The sequence below is a fragment of the Crinia signifera genome, chromosome 4, assembly GCF_055691185.1.
Source record: "Crinia signifera chromosome 4, ASM5569118v1, whole genome shotgun sequence".
Lineage (NCBI taxonomy): Eukaryota > Metazoa > Chordata > Amphibia > Anura > Myobatrachidae > Crinia > Crinia signifera.
In genome coordinates this window covers 315,998,509-316,022,128 of record NC_139220.1, presented here as the reverse complement: position 1 = coordinate 316,022,128, position 23,620 = coordinate 315,998,509, and the positions used below count along the sequence as shown (strand labels likewise).

Genomic DNA, 23,620 nt, shown 5'->3' with positions numbered 1-23,620 from the left:
TTGAAACACAGAGCACTGGGAACAATTGGTCAAATATTACCCTTGGAATACAAATATTATCTACAAGGATGGTAATATAATCTACCTTATTCAGTTGGTTATAACTTTCTTATTTCATACATACCACCAATGTGTAAGAAGAGATTGAGCCCCACGAATAGTCATCTTTTTAACTAAGTTTTTATTAAAACTGTATATCTTTTTATTCATTTGAAACTTATTGTGATTTAACTAGTAAAATTGGTACTTATGTATTATCTGGGCTGCCGATTTTTTGATTGTATGCCTTAACTTAAGGCATACAATCAGATGCGATGCGATGACCCGATTTTTCCATAGGATTCAATGTTAAAATGGGAAAAAGGGGTCCTTTTCATACCCCTACTATCCAAGTGGGCATGGAGTTGGATATAAACCTGTGGCGAGCGTAACGAGCCACCAAGCCCGAAGCGTGGCGAGCGGACGGTATTCTGTGTCCCCTCGCGGGGCTCGCCACGCTTCGGGCTCGGTGGCTCGCTACGCTCGCCACAGGTTTATATCCAACTCAATGCCTACTTGGATAGTAGGGGTATGAAAAGGACCCCTTTTCCCATTGAATTCCATGTTAAAATGGACTCAGTCCATTTTAACATTGAATCCTATGGAAAAATCGGGTCCATCGCATCGGATGCGATGGACGCGATTTCAAAATCGGCAGCCCAGTTAGTACATAAGTACCGTAAAATGTATAACATTATACTGTCTCAAGTGTGTGTTTCAGCCAGCGCCGGTACAAACCATTTTTTCTTTCTCTCCATAAAATATTAGGGACTAACAATCCTTAGTACCGGCTGCTGTTAATTGCGCACCCCACAATTCCCATATTTTCTTGTGTTCCCAAAAAAAGAGAAATGCTCCAAAGAGCAAAAAATACAGAGGTGCAAGATGAAATTGTCCTTGGGACCTCCCACCCACCCTTATGTTGTATACCGGACATGCACAGTTTAACAAACCAATCATTTCAGCAACAGGGACTTCAGCGGCAGGGACTGTCACATGTGGCTGAAATTATTGGTTTGTTTTCGCCCCCACAAAACAAGCTGGTAATGGGCAGTGCACAAACTGGCTTTACAAGACGTCATCCTAAAAAAAAGAAAATGCTTCAGAGCAAAAAATACAAAGAGGAGCAAGATGAAATTGTCCTTAGGCCTCCCACCTACCCTTATGTTGTATACAGGACATGCACAGTTTAACAAACCAATCGTTTCAGCGGCAGGGACTGTCACATGTGGCTGAAACTATTGGTTTGTTTGGGCCTCCACAAAACAAGCTGGCAATGGGCAGTGCACAAACTGGTTTTACAAGGTCATCCTCACCATCCGATTCCTCACCCTCATCCTCTTCTTCACACAGAATTAATTTGTCGTCGCTGGAATCAACCAATACAGGAGGACTGTGTGTATTAGGATGTAAGTGCTGGTGAAGGAGGTCCAGTTGTTGGAATTTGAAATTCATTTTTATGAACATCTTCTCCACGTTTTGTGGAAGTAACTTCCTAAGCCGATCGCTAACAAGGTTCCCAGCTGCACTGAAGACTCTCTCAGAATATACACTGGATGGTGGGCAACTTAAATAAAGCAAAGCCAGTTTGTGCAAAGGCCGCCAGACTGCCTTTTTTTCTTGCCAATAATAGAATGGATAGTCTGACATACCTATATTGCTAAAGTAATCATCCACCATTCTGGTGTTGCAATCTCCTGCACGCACTTGCAGAATGGCGAAAATGTCCACAAATTTTCCGGACAACTGCCAACATCTCTTGAACACCCCTGTCATTTTTCAAGAAATGTTGCACCACCAAATTTATTGTGTGAGCAAAACATGGGACATGTTGGAATTTGCCCAGATGTAATGCACTCACAATATTGGTGGCATTGTCAGATACCACAAATCCCGAGGAGAGTCCAAGTGGGGTAAGCCATTGCACAATGACTTCCCGTAGTTTTTCTAGGAGGTTTTCCGCTGTGTGCCTTTTACTGAAACCGGTGATACACAGAGAAGCCTGCCTCTGAATAACAATGGGAGATGATGTTGCTGCTGCTGTTGGTGCTGCTGCTGAAGGCAATACAACCACCCAGTGAGCAGTCACAGACATGTAGCCTTTAGTTTGCCCTGTTCCGCTTGTCCACATATCCGTGGTTAAGTGGACAGTGGGTACAGAGGCATTTTTTAGGACACTACCAACGCTATTTTTAATGTCCATGTACAGTGTGGGTATTGCCTTCCTGGAGAAGTGGAACCTAGATGGAATTTGGTACCGGGGACACAGGATCTCTAGCAACTGGGTAAAACCCACAGAATTAATTGCGGATACTGGACGCGCGTCTAATACCAACATAGTTGTTAAGGCGTCGGTAATACGCTGTGCAACAGGGAAACTGCTGGCATACTCCATCCTCCTAGTAAAGGATTGTTTTACAGTCAGTTGCTTGGCTAACTGATCATGACTAGCATTCCTGGTCCCCTTCCTGGAAGCAGCAGCACCACCAGCAGCAGCAGAAGCAACAGGTGTAGCTGTTAAGGATGCTTCTGAGGAATCCAGGATAGGAGAGGATTCAGCCAGGCTCATGACATTGGGTGCAGGACTACTTCCCAATCCGATCACCTCTGAGGATGTGGATGATGCAGGTGTTTGAGGAGATTGCAGGCCCTTGGAGCTAAAAGAGACAGGGGAGCAGGACGGTGACGCTGGACAGGCTGCTACATGTTTGTTCACAGTTTCTTTTGACAAAAACTTCTGATGGATGCGCTGCAAGTGACGTAACAGTGAGGAGGTCCCAAGGTGCTGCAAGTCCTTACCTCTACTTACAATAGCTTTGCAAACGCTACACACGGCTTGACAGTTGTTGTCCGGATTTGGGTAGAAATAATTCCATACATACGAGGTGGATTTTTTTGTCTTTTGCACTGGCATGAGAATTGGCTTTTTCATACCCCGGACAACAACTGTCTCCGTCGGTGCCTTAAAACAAACAACATCATCCTCAACATCGTCATCATCCACATCCTTCTGTGTGACAGCTACACCAACAGAACCCACATCCTCATCCAATTCCTCAGAAGCATCCTTAATAACCAGGTCAGCATCTTGACTGGGGATGCTCTTCCACACACTTGCAGAGGGCACGCAAATGGTGGAATGAACCTCCTCTTTATATACAGTATTTGAAAGGTCCGGCTCACATATGGCATCCGAGGACACACTTAGACTCTCCTCTGGGATTTGTGACATTTGTGAACTCGCCTTTGTCTTCTTCTCAAGTTTCCTTTGTTTGATTGTACTACCAGAAGGGCTACCATCATTCTGAGACGCTGTACCATCAGTCAGAAACAAAGGCCAAGGCCTTAGCCTTTCCTTCCCACTGAGTGTGGTGAATGGCATATTGCCAATTTTATGATTCTCTGAAGGTAACTTTACCTGTTTGGATTTTTTATGGACCTTTGTAAAATGACATTTCTGCTTTGATTTCAGGCCTTTGAACATCAGCCTTGTCATGACTGGTGGTAGCAGCTTCAGCACTTCTATCAGATTGCTGATCTCCCACTATTTCCTCCTCCATCATCCTCCAAAAATGTGTTTTTATTTTATTTATTACTTTTATTTATTTCTCTTACTTTACACTGGACACTGCCCCTGGACACTGCCCCTGGACACAGCCCGTCACCCTGGACAATGCACACCGCCTCTGGACACCGCCCCTGGACACTGCTCCTGTACACTGGACACAGCCATCACACTGGACACTGCCCCTGTACACTGGACACAGCCCGTCACCCTGGACACAGCCCCTGGACAATGGACACAGCCTCTGGACACCGCCCCTGGACACAGGTCCTGTACACTGGACACAGCCATCACACTGGACACTGCCCCTGGACACTTTATACAGCTCATCACCCTGGACACAGCCCCTGAACAATGGACACAGCCTCTGAACACCGCCCCTGGACACAGTTCCTGTACACTGGACACAGCCGTCACACTGGACACTGCCCCTGGACACTGGACACAGCCCGTCACCCTGGACACAGCCCCTGGACAATGGACACAGTCTCTGGACACAGCTCCTGTACACTGGACACAGCCATCACACTGGACACAGCCTGTCACCCTGGACACAGCCCCTGGACAATGGACACAGCCTCTGGACACCGCCCCGGGACACAGCTCCTGTACACTGGACACAGCCATCACATTCACTGGACACTGCCCCTGGACACAGCCCCTGGACACTGGACACAGCCCCTGGACAATGGACACAGCCTCTGGACACCGCCCCGGGACATAGCTCCTGTACACTGGACACAGCCATCACACTGGACACTGCCCCTGGACACAGCCCCTGGACACTGGACACAGCCCCTGTACACAGCCACTGTACACTGGACTCAACCCCTGTACACTGGACTCAACCCCTGTACACTGGACACAACCCCTGTACACTGGGCACAACCCCTGTACACTGGACACAGCCCCTGTCACACTGGACCTAGGCTCTGTCACACTGGACACAACCCCTGTACACAGCCCCTGTACACTGGACACAGCCCCTGTCACACTGGACACAGGCCCTGTCACACTGGACACAGGCCCTGTCACACTGGACACAGGCCCTGTCACACTGGACACAGCCCCTGTACAGCCCCTTGTACACTGGCCACTGCAGCCCCTGTACACTGGCCTAATTTCGCGGGCGTGGCCTATACTTGTGGCTCCTCCGTGAGGCCATGCCCCTGTTTTGACACTATGGGGGCATGACCCAGAGGCTCTATGAGCCTCTAGCCATGCCCCCAGCCCCCTGGCTGCGGGAATAGAGGCTGTGCACATGCGCACAGCATTTATTCACCGCTGCTCAGCTGCCGACAGGGGGGACTCCCAACAGCCCCCCTTCACCGCGGGACATTGCCGGCTGCGAGAGGGACGCGGAAATGTCCCCGAAAACCGGGATATTCCCGCGGTTTTCGGGACTGTTGGGAGGTATGCAGAAAGTATATTTACAGACTACGTTACAGTGAGTTAAACAGTGTATGACATCCGTTTCTGTTTTTCTAAGCCTGAAGCAGTTAACAAGGACTAAAGGAAATACCAAGTTAAGATTTTCCTAGAAATAAGATAAACACAAAACAGATGGTGAGAGGCATCCTGGCTACAGGGAAATGCTGAGCACATTCCATAGGAAGTCACTGACTACGTATACAGCTGAAAACAGAATATGCATTGAAGATTAACTCCTATAAGGGAACAGAGTTTAATGTAAAGATCTTTTAAGGGGTAGTTACAGAGGAAATGTAACGTCATTCAGATTCTTGGAAGTTTATTCCTATTGGGATACGGTAGATTGGTCGACACAATGATGGTCAACACCATTAGGTCGACATTCTCAAATGTCGACATGGGTCTAGGTCGACATGGTCGACATGTGTGGTCGACATGGCTTTAGGTTAACATGAGTCTAGGTTGACGGCTTTAGAATGACAGGTCATTAGGTCGACACATGTATTAGGTCGACATGGGCAAGGTCAATAGTTAAAAGGTTGACATGTTGTTTTTTTTTTACTGTTTTTGGAGCCGACATGTGCCGACAGGCGGTATTTCATGCCCTACCATCCACTAGGACATGGAGGGAGAATACAATAGTGTGCCGAGTGCAGCGAGTCATGCGAGGGTCGTGGTGCTACGTTTCCATGACGACTATGTCGACATTTGGCTGGGAAAAAAAAAGTGAATACCACTATGCCAACCTTTTTACTGTCGACCTTGCCCATGTCGACCTAATGCTCGTGTAGACCTTTTGACCAGTCAACCTCTACCAATGTCGACCTAATGACCTAACCCCATGTCGATCTAGACCCATGTCGACCTTTCAGAATATCGACCTAATGCTTGTCGGCCATCATGTTGTAGACCCAATGATCCCATTACCTCCTATTATTATTAAAGAGACATCAGGGCCGTAACTAGGGGGGGGCTAGGGGGTCACGCGCACCGGGCGATGGAGGGTGGGGGCGCTAGTTTGGTGTCCCGGCAGCGTGGTCCCTGGGATGAGCAGCGAGGGTCCGGGGACTGGTGGGTTAACGCCAGGTCCTAGCGGGGTCTCGGGGACTGGTGGGTTAACTCCGGCACCTAGCGCTGCCGGACGGTGGGCGGGAGGCAGGTTTTGAAAAGACTTGCCGGACGCTGATTGGCTGAATTCAATATATCCATCACTATAAAAAAGCATGCACAATGTTATACACGTTCCAAAATGCTACTCCCACTGCCGTATCCCCTGGCAACCATGCGAGGGGTTGAATTATAAAAACACATCCCCTTGCATGTCCCACAGCAGGCGAAATCATGTGATGGTCAGCGGAGACTGACTTACGATGTTATTTGATGTCAGCCACCCGCGCCCGGCATACTGTATACGCCTACATTTACATGGGAACGCCCAGCATCTGTATGGAGTATACCAATGAAAAGCTGGATTTTCCCCATGTCGAAACACCGACACCACCCTCGTCTTTCTCCATCCCACCTCTCACCATGTGAGCACCATGTGCTGGTTGGAGAAGGCGCCAACACAGAAGTTCTGCACAGGAGCAAACATCAGTCCTCCATGCAGAAATGCAGGGGAACGATCCAATTAGAATCAGGGCCTGAAATCATGACGACGACACAAGGCCCTCACTCCGAGGCCCGGCCTATGTGCCGTAAGGCCCCACAATGAGCATACAGAAAAATATGTGGTTATTAATTAATTTTAAAAAAGGAAGTAATTTCAATTTCACATTTTTTTAGTTGCCTCAGTCATGTTTTAATATACTAGTACTGTATGAAAAATGTTACGATGTTCGCTTGTCAACTTTGGATTTTTGTAGAAGGATAGAAGGACAACTTTTTGCTTTTATATATTAAATGGCATGGTAAAGTCTGTACTGGGCTGTGTATATATGGCATGGTGTAGTAGTGTCTGTACTGGGCTGTGTGTGTATATATGGCATGGTGTAGTAGTGTATGTACTGGGCTGTGTGTGTATATATGGCATGGTGTAGTAGTGTATGTACTGTGCTGTATGTATATATGGCATGGTGTAGTAGTGTATGTACTGGGCTGTGTGTGTATATATGGCATGGTGTAGTAGTGTCTGTACTGGGCTGTGTGTACATATATGGCATGGTGTAGTAGTGTCTGTACTGGGCTGTGTGTATACATATATATATATATATATATATATATATATATATATATATATATATATATATATATATATGGCATGGTGTAGTAGTGTCTGTACTGGGCAGTGTGTGTATATATGGCATGGTGTAGTAGTGTATGTACTGGGCTGTGTGTATATATGGCATGGTGTAGTAGTGTATGTACTGGGCTGTGTGTATATATATATGGCATGGTGTAGTAGTGTATGTACTGGGCTGTGTGTATATATATGTCATGGTGTAGTAGTGTATGTACTGGGCTGTGCATATATATATGGCATGGTGTAGTAGTGTATGTACTGGGCTGTGTGTGTATATATATATGGCATGGTGTAGTAGTGTATGTATTGTGCTGTATGTATATATGGCATGGTGTAGTAATGTCTGTACTGGGCTGTGTGTGTATATACAGTAGCATGGTGTAGTAGTGTCTGTACTGGGCTGTGTGTATATATGGCATGGTGTAGTAGTGTATGTACTGGGCTGTGTGTATATATATGTCATGGTGTAGTAGTGTATGTACTGGGCTGTGTATATATATATGGCATGGTGTAGTAGTGTATGTACTGGGCTGTGTGTGTATATATATATATGGCATGGTGTAGTAGTGTATGTACTGGGCTTTGTGTATATATATATATGGCATGGTGTAGTAGTGTATGTACTTGGCTGTGTGTATATATATGGCATGGTGTAGTAGTGTATGTACTAAGATGTGTGTATATATATGGCATGGTGTAGTAGTGTATGTACTGGGCTGTGTGTATATATATGGCATGGTGTAGTAGTGTATGTACTGGGCTGTGTGTGTATATATGGCATGGTGTAGTAGTGTCTGTACTGGGCTGTGTGTGTATATATGGCATGGTGTAGTAGTGTCTGTACTGGGCTGTGTGTATATATGGCATGATGTAGTAGTGTCTGTACTGGGCTGTGTGTGTATATATGGCATGGTGTAGTAGTGTCTGTACTGGGCTGTGTGTGTATATGGCATGGTGTAGTAGTGTCTGTACTGGTCTGTGTGTGTATATATGGCATGGTGTAGTAGTGTATGTACTGGGCTGTGTGTATATATGGCATGGTGTAGTAGTGTATGTACTGTGCTGTATGTATATATGGCATGGTGTAGTAGTGTATGTACTGGGCTGTGTGTGTGTATATATGGCATGGTGTAGTAGTGTCTGTACTGGGCGGTGTGTGTATATATGGCATGGTGTAGTAGTAGTGTATGTACTGGGCTGTGTGTGTATATATGGCATGGTGTAGTAGTGTCTGTACTGGGCTGTGTGTGTATATGTTATGGTGTAGTAGTGTCTGTACTGGGCTGTGTATATATATATGGCATGGGGTAGTAGTGTCTGTACTGGGCTGTGTGTGTATATATATATGGCATGGTGTAGTAGTGTATGTATTGTGCTGTATGTATATATGGCATGGTGTAGTAATGTCTGTACTGGGCTGTGTGTGTATATACAGTAGCATGGTGTAGTAGTGTCTGTACTGGGCTGTGTGTATATATGGCATGGTGTAGTAGTGTATGTACTGGTCTGTGTGTATATATATATGTCATGGTGTAGTAGTGTATGTACTGGGCTGTGTATATATATATGGCATGGTGTAGTAGTGTATGTACTGGGCTGTGTGTGTATATATATATGGCATGGTGTAGTAGTGTATGTACTGGGCTTTGTGTATATATATATATGGCATGGTGTAGTAGTGTATGTACTTGGCTGTGTGTATATATATGGCATGGTGTAGTAGTGTATGTACTAAGATGTGTGTATATATATGGCATGGTGTAGTAGTGTATGTACTGGGCTGTGTGTATATATATGGCATGGTGTAGTAGTGTATGTACTGGGCTGTGTGTGTATATATGGCATGGTGTAGTAGTGTCTGTACTGGGCTGTGTGTGTATATATGGCATGGTGTAGTAGTGTCTGTACTGGGCTGTGTGTATATATGGCATGATGTAGTAGTGTCTGTACTGGGCTGTGTGTGTATATATGGCATGGTGTAGTAGTGTCTGTACTGGGCTGTGTGTGTATATGGCATGGTGTAGTAGTGTCTGTACTGGTCTGTGTGTGTATATATGGCATGGTGTAGTAGTGTATGTACTGGGCTGTGTGTATATATGGCATGGTGTAGTAGTGTATGTACTGTGCTGTATGTATATATGGCATGGTGTAGTAGTGTATGTACTGGGCTGTGTGTGTGTATATATGGCATGGTGTAGTAGTGTCTGTACTGGGCGGTGTGTGTATATATGGCATGGTGTAGTAGTAGTGTATGTACTGGGCTGTGTGTGTATATATGGCATGGTGTAGTAGTGTCTGTACTGGGCTGTGTGTGTATATGTTATGGTGTAGTAGTGTCTGTACTGGGCTGTGTATATATATATATATATATATATGGCATGGGGTAGTAGTGTCTGTACTGGGCTGTGTGGGTATATAGCATGGTGTAGTAGTGTCTGTACTGGGCTGTGTGTGTATATATGGCATGGTGTAGTAGTGTCTGTACTGGGCTGTGTGTATATATGGCATGGTGTAGTAGTGTCTGTACTGGGCTGTGTGTATATATGGCATTGGTGTAGTAGTGTCAGTACTGGGCTGTGTATGTATATATGGCATGGTGTAGTAGTGTATGTACTGGGCTGTGTGTGTATATGGCATGGTGTAGTAGTGTCTGTACTGGGCTGTGTGTGTATATATGGCATGGTGAAGTAGTGTCTGTACTGGGCTGTGTGTGTATATGGCATGGTGTAGTAGTGTATGTACTGGACTGTGTGTGTATATATGGCATGGTGTAGTAGTGTCTGTACTGGGCTGTGTGTGTATATGGCATGGTGTAGTGGTGTCTGTACTGGGCTGTGTGTGTATATATGGCATGGTGTAGTAGTGTATGTACTGGGCTATGTGTATATATGGCATCATGTAGTAGTGTATGTACTGGGCTGTGTGTGTGTATATATGGCATGGTGTAGTAGTGTCTGTACTGGGCTGTGTGTGTATATGGCATGGTGTAGTAGTGTCTGTACTGGGCTGTGTGTGTATATATGGCATGGTGTAGTAGTGTATGTACTGGGCTGTGTGTATATATGGCATCATGTAGTAGTGTATGTACTGGGCTGTGTATATATATATGGCATGGTGTAGTAGTGTATGTACTGGGCTGTGTGTGTATATATATATGGCATGGTGTAGTAGTGTATGTACTGGGCTGTGTATATATATATATGGCATGGTGTAGTAGTGTATGTACTGGGCTGTGTGTGTATATATATATGGCATGGTGTAGTAGTGTATGTACTGGGCTTTGTGTATATATATATATGGCATGGTGTAGTAGTGTATGTACTTGGCTGTGTGTATATATATGGCATGGTGTAGTAGTGTATGTACTAAGATGTGTGTATATATATGGCATGGTGTAGTAGTGTATGTACTGGGCTGTGTGTATATATATGGCATGGTGTAGTAGTGTATGTACTAGGCTGTGTGTGTATATATGGCATGGTGTAGTAGTGTCTGTACTGGGCTGTGTGTGTATATATGGCATGGTGTAGTAGTGTCTGTACTGGGCTGTGTGTATATATGGCATGATGTAGTAGTGTCTGTACTGGGCTGTGTGTGTATATGGCATGGTGTAGTGGTGTCTGTACTGGGCTGTGTGTGTATATATGGCATGGTGTAGTAGTGTATGTACTGGGCTATGTGTATATATGGCATCATGTAGTAGTGTATGTACTGGGCTGTGTGTGTGTATATATGGCATGGTGTAGTAGTGTCTGTACTGGGCTGTGTGTGTATATGGCATGGTGTAGTAGTGTCTGTACTGGGCTGTGTGTGTATATATGGCATGGTGTAGTAGTGTATGTACTGGGCTGTGTGTATATATGGCATCATGTAGTAGTGTATGTACTGGGCTGTGTGTGTGTATATATGGCATGGTGTAGTAGTGTCTGTACTGGGCTGTGTGTGTATATAGGGCATGGTGTAGTAGTGTATGTACTGGGCTGTGTGTGTATATATGGCATGTTGTAGTAGTGTCTGTACTGGGCTGTGTGTGTATATGGCATGGTGTAGTAGTGTCTGTACTGGGCCGTGTATATATATATGGCATTTGGTAGTAGTGTCTGTACTGGGCTGTGTGTGTATATGGCATGGTGTAGTAGTGTCTGTACTGGGCTGTGTGTGTATATATGGCATGGTGTAGTAGTGTCTGTACTGGGCTGTGTGTATATATGGCATGGTGTAGTAGTGTCTGTACTGGGCTGTGTGTATATATGGCATTGGTGTAGTAGTGTCAGTACTGGGCTGTGTATGTATATATGACATGGTGTAGTAGTGTATGTACTGGGCTGTGTGTGTATATATGGCATGGTGTAGTAGTGTCTGTACTGGGCTGTGTGTATATATGGCATGGTGTAGTAGTGTATGTACTGGGCTGTGTGTGTATATGGCATGGTGTAGTAGTGTCTGTACTGGGCTGTGTGTGTATATATGGCATGGTGTAGTAGTGTCTGTACTGGGCTGTGTGTGTATATGGCATGGTGTAGTAGTGTCTTTACTGGGCTGTGTGTGTATATATGGCATGGTGTAGTAGTGTCTGTACTGGGCTTTGTGTGTATATATGGCATGGTGTAGTAGTGTATGTACTGGCTGTGTGTGTATATATGGCATGGTGTAGTAGTGTATGTTCTAGGCTGTGTGTGTATATATGGTATAGTGTAGTAGTGTCTGTACTGGGCTGTGTGTATATATGGCATGGTGTAGTAGTGTCTGTACTGGGCTGTGTGTATATATGGCATGGTGTAGTAGTGTCTGTACTGGGCTATGTGTATATATGGCATGGTGTATTAGTGTCTGTACTGGGCTGTGTGTATATATGGCATGGTGTAGTAGTGTCTGTACTGGGCTGTGTATATATATATATGGCATGCTGTAGTAGTGTATGTACTGGGCTGTGTGTGTATATATGGCACGGTGTAGTAGTGTCTGTACTGGGCTGTGTGTATATATGGCATGGTGTAGTAGTGTCTGTACTGGGCTGTGTGTGTGTACATATGGCAAGGTGTAGTAGTGTCTGTACTGGGCTGTGTGTATATATGGCATGGTGTAGTAGTGTATGTACTGGGCTGTGTGTGTATATATGGCATGGTGTAGTAGTTTCTGTACTGGGCTGTGTGTGTATATATGGCATGGTGTAGTAGTGTATGTACTGGGCTGTGTGTGTATATATGGCATGGTGTAGTAGTGTCTGTACTGGGCTTAGTGTGTATATATGGCATGGTGTAGTAGTGTCTGTACTGGGCTTTGTGTGTATATATGGCATGGTGTAGTAGTGTATGTACTGGCTGTGTGTGTATATATGGCATGGTGTAGTAGTGTATGTACTAGGCTGTGTGTATATATGGCATGGTGTAGTAGTGTCTGTACTGGGCTATGTGTGTATATGGCATGGTGTAGTAGTGTCTGTACTGGGCCGTGTATATATATATATGGCATGGGGTAGTAGTGTCTGTACTGGGCTGTGTGTGTATATGGCATGGTGTAGTAGTGTCTGTACTGGGCTGTGTGTGTATATATGGCATGGTGTAGTAGTGTCTGTACTGGGCTGTGTGTATATATGGCATGGTGTAGTAGTGTCTGTACTGGGCTGTGTGTATATATGGCATTGGTGTAGTAGTGTCAGTACTGGGCTGTGTATGTATATATGACATGGTGTAGTAGTGTATGTACTGGGCTGTGTGTGTATATATGGCATGGTGTAGTAGTGTCTGTACTGGGCTGTGTGTATATATGGCATGGTGTAGTAGTGTATGTACTGGGCTGTGTGTGTATATGGCATGGTTTAGTAGTGTCTGTACTGGGCTGTGTGTGTATATATGGCATGGTGTAGTAGTGTCTGTACTGGGATGTGTGTGTATATTGCATGGTGTAGTAGTGTATGTACTGGGCTGTGTGTGTATATATGGCATGGTGTAGCAGTTTCTGTACTGGGCTGTGTGTGTATATATGGCATGGTGTAGTAGTGTATGTACTGGGCTGTGTGTGTATATATGGCATGGTGTAGTAGTGTCTTTACTGGGCTTAGTGTGTATATATGGCATGGTGTAGTAGTGTCTGTACTGGGCTTTGTGTGTATATATGGCATGGTGTAGTAGTGTATGTACTGGCTGTGTGTGTATATATGGCATGGTGTAGTAGTGTATGTTCTAGGCTGTGTGTGTATATATGGTATAGTGTAGTAGTGTCTGTACTGGGCTGTGTGTATATATGGCATGGTGTAGTAGTGTCTGTACTGGGCTGTGTGTATATATGGCATGGTGTAGTAGTGTCTGTACTGGGCTATGTGTATATATGGCATGGTGTATTAGTGTCTGTACTGGGCTGTGTGTATATATGGCATGGTGTAGTAGTGTCTGTACTGGGCTGTGTATATATATATATGGCATGCTGTAGTAGTGTATGTACTGGGCTGTGTGTGTATATATGGCATGGTGTAATAGTGTCTGTACTGGGCTGTGTGTATATATGGCATGGTGTAGTAGTGTCTGTACTGGGCTATGTGTATATATGGCATGGTGTAGCAGTGTCTGTACTGGGCTGTGTGTGTATATATGGCACGGTGTAGTAGTGTCTGTACTGGGCTGTGTGTATATATGGCATGGTGTAGTAGTGTCTGTACTGGGCTGTGTGTGTGTACATATGGCATGGTGTAGTAGTGTCTGTACTGGGCTGTGTGTATATATGGCATGGTGTAGTAGTGTATGTACTGGGCTGTGTGTGTATATATGGCATGGTGTAGTAGTTTCTGTACTGGGCTGTGTGTGTATATATGGCATGGTGTAGTAGTGTATGTACTGGGCTGTGTGTGTATATATGGCATGGTGTAGTAGTGTCTGTACTGGGCTTAGTGTGTATATATGGCATGGTGTAGTAGTGTCTGTACTGGGCTTTGTGTGTATATATGGCATGGTGTAGTAGTGTATGTACTGGCTGTGTGTGTATATATGGCATGGTGTAGTAGTGTATGTACTAGGCTGTGTGTGTATATATGGTATGGTGTAGTAGTGTCTGTACTGGGCTGTGTGTATATATGGCATGGTGTAGTAGTGTCTGTACTGGGCTGTGTGTATATATGGCATGGTGTAGTAGTGTCTGTACTGGGCTATGTGTATATATGGCATGGTGTATTAGTGTCTGTACTGGGCTGTGTGTATATATGGCATGGTGTAGTAGTGTCTGTACTGGGCTGTGTATATATATGGCATGCTGTAGTAGTGTATGTACTGGGCTGTGTGTATATATGGCATGGTGTAGAAGTGTCTGTACTGGGCTTTGTGTGTATATATGACATGGTGTAGTAGTGTGTGTACTGGGCTGTGTGTACATATGGCATGGTGTAGTAGTGTATGTACTGGGCTGTGTGTGTATATATGGCATGGTGTAGTAGTGTCTGTACTGGGCTTTGTGTGTATATATGGCATGGTGTAGTAGTGTGTGTACTGGGCTTTGTGTGTATATATGGCATGGTGTAGTAGTGTCTGTACTGGGCTTTGTGTGTATTTATGGCATGGTGTAGTAGTGTCTGTACTGGGCTTTGTGTGTATATATGGCATGGTGTAGTAGTGTATGTACTGGGCTGTGTGTGTATATATGGCATGGTGTAGTAGTGTCTGTACTGGGCTTTGTGTGTATATATGGCATGGTGTAGTAGTGTGTGTACTGGGCTTTGTGTGTATATATGGCATTGTGTAGTAGTGTCTGTACTGGGCTTTGTGTGTATTTATGGCATGCTGTCCACTCAGATTTCACTGGCTCCAAGCCTTATAGAAACTCAGCTAACCTCATAAATATCACATGCCTCCCACCACCCACCAAGCAACTGAAATGTGCCCTCTGAATGCACACTCTGTTTGCAATAAATTAACATCCATCCATGACCCCTTCATCTCTCACAACTTCAACCTGATGGCCATTACAGAAACCTGGCTCACACAATCAGACATGGCCTCACCTGCAGCACTGTCACGTGGTGGTTTCCACTTCACTCACACCTCCAGCGGATTTTTTCCCCTTTCTCTCTGCGTGTTGCTGCTATCTATCGCCCACCTGGGCTTCCCAAATCTCAATCTCTGGAAGAATTCTCTGCCTGGCTCCTCAACTTCTTATCCTCTGACATCTCCATCATCCTGGGTGACTTCAATATTGCTATAGACAGTCCACAATCTCTGCATGCTTCCAAACTCCTCTCTCTAACTTCCTCTCTCGGGCTCTCCCAGTGGTCTGACGCCTCTACTCACTGCCTTGACCTTGTTTTTTTCACCAGGCTGTGCTCAGGCTCTGAGTTTACTAACACTCCCTTCCCTCTCTCTGATCACAATCTCATTACCCACTCGCTCTCCTCCATTACCCCAAGCTCACTGACACAGAAATCATGCATGCCTACTCTAACCCGCAGAAATACTAATGCTATTAATTTTCCACAACTTTCCACCTCCCTGCAACAACAGCTCTCACTAATTTCTACATTTACCTCTCCTGACTCTGCTGTTTCCCACCTGTAACAGTCTCTTGAAACAGCCCTTGATGAAGTGGTTCCAGCTTCCCATTACACCCCACGTAGGCTTAGATGCCAACCGTGTCACTCCAAAACAACAAGACAACTACAATATCAGTCACGTAAAGTAGAATGCCCATGGTGTAAATCTCGTAGTATGACTGATTTCCTCACATATAAGACTAGCTACCACACCTACTGCAATGCTTTGGACACTGCCAAACAAACATACTACCAATCTCTCATCTCTTCTCATGCCACTAACCCTAAGTGACTTTTTGGGCTACCACTAGGAATTTGGGGGCTCGGGACAGATTTCCAGTCCCCCCCCCATATATAATGCATCAAAACAATAAATACAATGTGTATAAAAAAAATAAAAAATTGAAATAAAAAGTATAATTCATAGGCACATAATAAAATAGATTGATTTGCAAAGAGATCCGTCCACACAGATGTTGCCGTGGTTGGAAACAGAAGGGTTAATTGGGCTGGCGTCCCACCAAAGAACCCAGGGTTAACTGGATAATGATCCACCTGATGCTGCTTTCCCACCACAAAACCTTGCTTAGACCCGGTATTTAAAACATTTCAGAGCAAGTTAAAACCCCTTTCACACCGCATGTAAATACCGGGTCTCAAGCAGGTTTGCTGTGTGAAAGCCGCTGTAGAACAGGACACACAGTAGCTATGAGACAGGCTGCTGGCGTCACCATGGTCAGGCTGAGAGGAGCGCGATGGAATACAGCAGACAGGAATCAGCATCCCTGGCATGGCTACAGGCAGGTGGCAATACCCGCACACTGCCCTGCTCACTACAGATCCCTGATGCACTTATCTTCCCTCCATGCATATGTAATGAGCAGATCCCGCTCATTAAATATGCACAAAGCGGAACCAATAGTGCTCATTGCTACCTGGGTACCATTTCAGACCCGTTCACACTGCAAAAAAAGGGGTCTGAAACAGGTAGGACCCTGCTTTTTTACTGGTTTAAAATATAGGTTATTTTAAAATGGTAAATTCACTCTGGGCCTTTCAGACCGCACATATTACCGTTTTTGAAACGGTAAAAAATGGCAAAAAACTGGGTAATAAGTGCGGTCTGAAAGGGGCATAAATGTCCAGTTGAAATATAAAGAACAGTGCCAGCCTGGTAACATACCTCCCAACTTGTAATGCTGGCGAGGAGGGACACTGGCGCCTGCCCAAAATTAGGGGAGTGGCTTGCCACGGGAGGGGGCGTGGCCTATAATTGCATCATCCCATGAAGCCACACCCACATTTTGCCCCCAGCCCCTCTGGCTGTGCTGTGCGCATGCACGCAGCATCTATTACCGCTGGCCAGCAACTGACAGGAGGGACTCCCAACTGTCCCCCCGCCCTGCTGTGAGACACTGTGGGCCGCGGGAGAGCAGCGGGAGCATCCCTGAAAACTGTGACGTTCCCACGATAATCGGGACGGTTGGAAGGTATGTGGGAATATAATGACATTCAAGGGTTTTGGTCTGGAGCAACAAGGGTTAATGGGTTATTGTGTAGCAGTAGTTCATCAGGTCAGTGAGCAGCAGGCAGAAGCAGTTAATATGCTGCTGCAGTTGGTTTGTGCTGCATGATGTTCGCAAAGCTGTATCAGTACACATGTATATGTCACTACTGATATCTTAGAGATAATCTCTGTTATGCTCACCTCTCCTGTTTGGAGGGAGGAACGAAGAGGAAGGAAGATGGCCTTGCTTCTACGTGCTGCATGCAGTGTTGGGCAGCCTTGTGTAGAGAGTTTCTGCTCAGACAAAAATGTCCATTTGAATAGCTGACAGGCAGGCTCAAAGGGGTTGCAGTGGACCCAGGGGCTGGCTGGCAACTTTTAGCCTAGGGGGCAAGTCCAGAGCACTGGCCCATAATCAGCCAAGTTACCGTCGGAAGGAACGCTTTTGCGCGCCGCAGGCGCGCCGAAAAATTAGGGGCGTGGCCTATCATAAGGGGCGTTGCCTGTACCATGATTGTATTGTGTACCTGCAGATTGCACATTTTAGCGAACCTTGTAATACCCATTACACATAAAGCCACATGCCGTAATGCCAATTACACATTATGCTGAACACCATGATGCCAGTTACACATTACGCCCAACACTGCGATGCTAATTACTCAATACACCGCACACTGTGATGCTAATTACACATTATGCTGCACACCTTGATGCCCATTACACCCCATACTGTGATGGCAATTACCCAATGCTCCCCACACCGTAATGTCCATTACGCCCCATACCATGATGCCCATTACACCGCACAATGTGATGTCCACAGTGCCAGATATGCCCCCACAGTGCAAGATATTCCGCCACAGTACCAAATACACATATGCCCCCACAGTGCCAGACACAAATGCCGCCACAGTGCCAGATATTCTGCCACAGTGCCAAATACGCATATTCCTCCACAGTGCCAGATATGCCCCCAGAGTGCCAGAGACACATATGCCCCCACAGTGCCAGAGACACATATGCCCCCACAGTGCCAGAGACACATATTCCCCCACAGTGCCAAAGACACATATGCCCCCACAGTGCCAGATATGCCCCCACAGTGCCAGAGACACATATGCCCCCACAGTGCCAGAGACACATATGCCCCCTCAGTGCCAGAGACACATATTCCCCCACAGTGCCAAAGACACATATGCCCCCACAGTGCCAGATATGCCCCCACAGTGCCAGAGACACATATGCCCCCACAGTGCCAGAGACACATATGCCCCCACAGTGCCAAATACACATATGCCCCCACAGTGCCAGACACATATGCCCCCACAGTGCCAGATACACATATGTCCCCACAGTGCCAGATACACATATGCCCCCACAGTGCCAGATACACATATGCCCCCACAGTGCCAAATACACATATGCCCCACAGTGCCAGATACACATATGCCCCCACAGTGCCAAATACACATATGCCCCCACAGTGCCAGATACACATATGCCCCCACAGTGCCAAATACACATATGCCCCACTGTGCCAGATACACATATGCCCCCACAGTGCCAAATACATATATGCCCCCACAGTGCCAGATATGCCCCCCACAGTGCCAGATACACATATGCCCCCACACAGTGCCAGATATGCCCCCACACAGTGCCAGATATGCCCCCACACAGTGCCAGAAACACATATGCTGGGGTGAGGGAGGGGGGGGGGGGGGAGCGCTTACCCACTCGCTAGCTGCGGGCCGTGCTGCGGCTGGATCAGGTTCTCCAGCCCTCCTGCGCTGGCCGCGGCTTCCAGAACACGGCCGCGGCTACAGGAAAATGGCCGCCGGCCTCCTGCACTGAGAACATGTCCTCAGTGCAGGGGGCCGGCGGCCATTTTCCTGTAGCCGCGGCCGTGTTCTGTAAGCCGCGGCCAGTGCAGGAGGGCTGGAGAAGCTGATCCAGCCGCAGCACGGCCCGCAGCCAGTGGGTGGGTAAGCGGCCCGGGGGGCATATGGCACTCTGCCCCCCGGCCCAGCCCGCCCCTGAGTGGACCGTGGAGCCTCAGCAAGGTGAAAGACCAGAACGCCAGGGACCAGGACACCGGACAGAAGGCTGGAAGTGTGGTGGGAGGATACTCTGGCAACAGTGGGCGGAAGTTATGTGATTCATCTCCTTGGCAACCAGAGACTTCCTCAAGACGCTGTCCCTATACTTCGGGTCCGGGACTTGCTGAGTGAAGAACGAGTGCAGCGCAGGGTGCATACAGAGGAGGGTTGCTGTGGGCAAAACGAGCTTCCCGGGATCTTCCAGAGGCCAGGGGCCAGGACAGCTGTAACCACAGCACCCCCCTGTCGGTGGCCCTGCTCTTATGTACCCTCCCTCTCCTCCCCCCACTGGCTACCATTAGTGCACAAGAACTTGCCTCTGCCACAACCTCTAATCCATTTTCTTCCCCAGCTTAACCCTCTGACACTTTGGGCCTTATTCTTGTTCACTCTCAGAGGCAAATTCCTTCTTAAATGGACAGAACCATGTGCACTGCAGGTGGGGCAGATGTAACATGTGCAGAGAGAATTAGATTTGGGTGAGTTATTCTGTTTCTGTGCAGGGTAAATACTGGCTGCTTTATTTCTACACTGCAATATATATTTCACTTTAAAAAACCCCACCGAAATCTAATTCTCTCTGCACATGGCATGGTGTAGTAGTGTATGTACTGGGCTGTGTGTGTGTATATATGGCATGGTGTAGTAGTGTTTGTATTGGGCTGTGTGTATATATGGCATGGTGTAGTAGTGTATGTACTGGGCTGTGTGTATATATATGGCATGGTGTAGTAGTGTCTGTACTGGGCTGTGTGTATATATGGCATGGTGTAGTAGTGTATGTACTATGCTGTGTGTATATATGGCATGGTGTAGTAGTGTCTGTACTGGGCTGTGTGTATATATGGCATGGTGTAGTAGTGTCTGTACTGGGCTGTGTATATATATGGCATGGTGTAGTAGTGTATGTACTGGGCTGTGTGTGTATATATGGCATGGTGTCGTAGTGTCTGTACTGGGCTGTGTGTATATATGGCATGGTGTAGTAGTGTCTGTACTGGGCTGTGTGTGTGTATATATGGCATGGTGTAGAAGTGTCTGTACTGGGCTGTGTGTGTGTATATATGGCATGGTGTAGTAGTTTCTGTACTGGGCTGTGTGTATATATGGCATGGTGTAGTAGTGTCTGTACTGGGCTGTGTGTGTGTATATGGCATGGTGTAGTAGTGTCTGTACTGGGCTGTGTGTGTATATATATGGCATGGTGTAGTAGTGTATGTACTGGGCTGTGTGTATATTTGGCATGGTGTAGTAGTGTATGTACTGGGCTGTGTGTATATATGGCATGGTGTAGTAGTGTATGTACTGGGCTGTGTGTATATATATGGCATGGTGTAGTAGTGTCTGTACTGGGCTGTGTGTGTATATATGGCATGGTGTAGTAGTGTCTGTACAGGGCTGTGTGTGTATATATGGCATGGTGTAGTAGTGTATGTACTGGCTGTGTGTGTATATATGGCATGGTGTAGTAGTGTATGTACTAGGCTGTGTGTGTATATATGGCATAGTGTAGTAGTGTCTGTACTGGGCTGTGTGTATATATGGCATGGTGTAGTAGTGTCTGTACTGGGCTGTGTGTATATATGGCATGGTATAGTAGTGTCTGTACTGGGCTATGTGTATATATGGCATGGTGTAGCAGTGTCTGTATTGGGCTTTGTGTGTATATATGACATGCTGTCCACTCAGATTTCACTGGCTCCAAGCCTTATAGAAACTCAGGTAACCTCATAAATATCACATGCCTCCCTCCACCCACCAAGCAACTGAAATGTGCCCTATTGAATGCACACTCTGTTTGCAATAAATTAACATCCATCCATGACCCCTTCATCTCTCACAACTTCAACCTGATGGCCATTACAGAAACCTGGCTCACACAATCAGACATGGCCTCACCTGCAGCACTGTCACGTGGTGGTTTCCACTTCACTCACACCTCCAGCGGATTTTTTCCCCTTTCTCTCTGCGTGTTGCTGCTATCTATCGCCCACCTGGGCTTCCCAAATCTCAATCTCTGGAAAAATTCTCTGCCTGGCTCCCCAACTTCTTATCCTCTGACATCTCCATCATCCTGGGTGACTTCAATATTGCTATAGACAGTCCACAATCTCTGCAGGCTTCCAAACTCCTCTCTCTAACTTCCTCTCTCGGCCTCTCCCAGTGGTCTGACGCCTCTACTCATGAGGAAGGCCACTGCCTTGACCTTGTTTTTTTCACCAGGCTGTGCTCAGTCTCTGAGTTTACTAACACTCCCTTCCCTCTCTCTGATCACAATCTCATTACCCTCTCGCTCTCCTCCATTACCCCAAGCTCACTGACACAGAAATCATGCATGCCTACTCTAACCCGCAGAAATACTAATGCTATTAATTTTCCACAACTTTCCACCTCCCTGCAACAACAGCTCTCACTAATTTCTACATTTACCTCTCCTGACTCTGCTGTTTCCCACCTCTAACAGTCTCTTGAAACAGCCCTTGATGAAGTGGCTCCAGCTTCCCATTACACCCCACATAGGCTTAGATGCCAACCGTGGCACTACAAAACAACAAGACAACTACAAAATCAGTCACGTAAAGTAGAACGCCAATGGCGTAAATCTCGTAGTATGACTGATTTCCTCACAATATAAGACTAGCTACCACACCTACTGCAATGCTTTGGACACTGCCAAACAAACATACTACAGGTTGAGTATCCCGTATCCGAGTATCCATTATCCGAATTATTCCGAAAACCATACTTTCCAGAAAGTGAAATTTTTTTTTTTTTTTTTGCTAAAACTCACTGGGGACATTTGTAACAGCACTACTGGTGATATGATATGTAACTGGCACTATATATGTACAAGAAAATGATTGCTTGGCATTCAAATTCAATATCTGAGATAGTACACAAATTTTGTTTCATGTTTTGAAACCTTGTTTTTTGAACAAATAAAATATATTTGTGTGTATTTTATGTGGTAATAAAATATATTTGTGTTATGTGTTTATACAGCATAAATGCAAGAAACTTCAAAATACATCTTTGAAATCTTAAAATATTCTGAAATACGGAATAATCCGTTATCCAAAATTCTCCTGGTCCCGAGCATTTTGGATACGGGATACTCAACCTGTACCAATCTCTCATCTCTTCTCATGCCACCAACCCTAAGTGACTTCTTGGGCTGCCACTGGGAATTTTGGAGATTTCCAGTCCCCCCCCCCCCCCCCCCCCATATATATATAATGCATCAAAACAATAAATACAATGTGTATAAAAAAATAAAAAATTTAAATAAAAAGTATAATTCATAGGCACATAATAAAATAAATTTGATTTGCAAAGGGATCCGTCCACACAGATGTTGCCGTGGTTGGAAACAGAAGGGTTTATTGGGCTGGCGTCCCACCAAAGAACCCAGGGTTAACTGGATAATGATCCACCTGATGCTGCTTTTGTGGCACCCCACAAGCTGGGGCACTACAAGTGCCAGCAGCATAATGTAATGGAAATACTGTAAAGGCCTGCAGGCATAAAGTAGCTGTGGCACTACAGGTGCCAGCATGACTGTATTAAAAAGTACTACTTGAGTTGCACAGAGCTGAGCTGATATAGCTTGCAGCACAAAAGGGGTTAAAAGCTCAGCTCACAGCAAGGCAGGTCAGTTTGCAAAAATAAACATTGTTACAGAACTGACAAGTTTGCAGAAAAAGGTGGGAAATCCTGGATGGAATCTCTCCCTGGGAGTCTGAGACAGCAGAGTGAGAAGTGTGTAGTTGTTGACTGGTGAATGATGAAGCTGGCAGAACCCTGAAGGCTGGGGAAAGCAGCCTGACTTGGGTGAAGATGAAGCAGCCAGTCCTGAAGTGTATGGTGGGCACAGACTGGCAGCATGCAGAGAGCGCTGGTCAGTGAGGACAGCCTGTCGGCCCCATCAGCAAGTGTGCAGCTGCAAGGGTCAGAGAGAGAGTGGGCCTGCGTCCCTGAGCTGAGGCATCGGGAGTGGCCCTGGGCAGAGAGAGAGAACCCAGTGGGAGTACCAGCAGCAGCAGAGGGCCAACAGAGGTCCTGGCAAGTATCCTACAACTGAAGTATTATGCATTTAAAGTATCCTGCATCTGAAGTATCTTACATTTGAACTATTCTGCATATGCAACATCAGCACCTGACTCTACAACTATTCTGCATTATTAGTGACAGCAGGGCTATTTTTGTGCAGGCTCCAGCAGGA

General features: G+C 46.0%; 1 protein-coding gene across 2 annotated transcripts in view; it reads right to left on the bottom strand.

Moving 5' to 3' along the window:
- Positions 1–17,673, bottom strand: part of LOC146075879 (uncharacterized) — a 53,025-nt gene extending 35,352 nt beyond the window's left edge. The window contains exon 1 of one of the 2 annotated variants that reach the window (XM_083185550.1): positions 17,498–17,673. The gene's annotated coding sequence lies outside the window, so the exon portion shown is untranslated. Of the gene's footprint in view, positions 1–15,264; positions 15,505–17,497 lie in introns of those variants that run through there. The other variant, XM_083185549.1, reaches the window with a different exon arrangement.
- Between the last annotated feature and the right edge of the window lie 5,947 nt (positions 17,674–23,620).